Raw genomic sequence first — 1,563 nt, 5'->3', positions numbered from 1 at the left:
CAACCACATTTTTTTTCATTTTCACTGCAGGAAATAAAGTTATTTCAAAATCCAGAGGACCAAATGCACATGTATTTATTGTAATGTGATTTTGGCCGGCAAAATACTGAACTATTATTTTCTTATGCCACTATACCTTAGAATGGTTGATTCAACATTTTTGTGAAAATATACTGCAGAAAATAAATCAGTGTAAATGTACCCTTTTATATATTTGTCTACTGACAATATGTATTATTTGAATTCAGGTCAGTCCAGGGCAAAATATAAGAGAAATAAGAATGGGTGTTTAATATTTTACTTTTAATGGTTTTATTTTTATTCCAATTTGATTCATATCTTTTCATTCAATAGAAATTTAATAATTTCATAGTGTCCAGTCTATTTGGAATTTACCAAGCCTGAACTAAAAAAAAATTACTTATATGAATTTTTAATAATATGATCTCACCTTTGGTATAATTTCAATAATATGAAAGAGCTATTTGGCATTGTGCGGTTTCCCATTGTCCATAATATCACACAATGTACGCCATTACATAAACTCACATCCCAATCTGGAAAACTTAAAGTATGATTATTCAAATCTTAGAATTCTAGTGTTTTGAATTATAGACATAATGGTTATGGCTTATATTTTCAGCCAAAGCATCACATCTGTAATTCTATACTTTGATATTCTGAATAGAAACTGAGTAAATAACATCTAACTGCTCAAATATTTGACTGGATTTTAGTGTCCTTCTCAGAGATAATGTACTGGCATTCTTCACATTATATAAAGGCTTCAGAATAACCTTGAGTCTACAGTGTTTGTGAATCTCCGGAAGAGGACTCTGTGACTAGCCCTGCACTAGGCCAGAATGGTCAATCACTTAAAAAATGAAACACAGTCATACTCAGGAAAAAATATTTTTTAAATTCTTAATATTTATTTCAATCCATTCCTCTACTTGCACTTGAATGAAGTGAGTCTAGATTTCAAGTTTTGATAGAAGGCTTGCTTGTTTTGTGAGAGTGGTATTATACTATATATAGATGAATATATAATTTTAAACATTCTTTCCAGCAGCCTCAAGTCTCAATTTCTTTTTCTAAAACAGTTGCAAGGAATTTTAAGATGAGGATTCAGAATTAGAATAAATTTTATAAATATTATAATGTTTTTCAAAGTATTTCAGCTTATTAGTTTTGAATTATCAATCATTTATTTTTATTTATAATGTGATAGTAGACAAAATCTGTGATTTTTTACTCCAACTACTCTGAAGGATTATTTCAGTTATTGATCACTTTATATTCATGATATTTACTTGTATAGACCGTAGAAAACACTTTTCCTCTTCAGTTGTGTGGGGAAAAAACAACGTCAAATGTGCATGAAGGAAATAAATCAACTTGTGATGATAGGTACTTTATCAGGTAGTAAAATTCCAGATGTTTCAAGCATTGTTTGTCAGTTCTATAGAGTGAATAAAGATTGATATTTAATGAAGAGGAAGGATGGTTAGTGAACAGGAAGAAGAAACTTGAAATAAGCACCAAATAAAGCAAATGATTACC

This window comes from Otolemur garnettii, unplaced genomic scaffold (genome assembly GCF_000181295.1).
Source record: "Otolemur garnettii isolate 467f Iridium unplaced genomic scaffold, OtoGar3 scaffold00340, whole genome shotgun sequence".
Taxonomy (NCBI): domain Eukaryota; kingdom Metazoa; phylum Chordata; class Mammalia; order Primates; family Galagidae; genus Otolemur; species Otolemur garnettii.
This window is presented reverse-complemented; position numbering follows the sequence as displayed.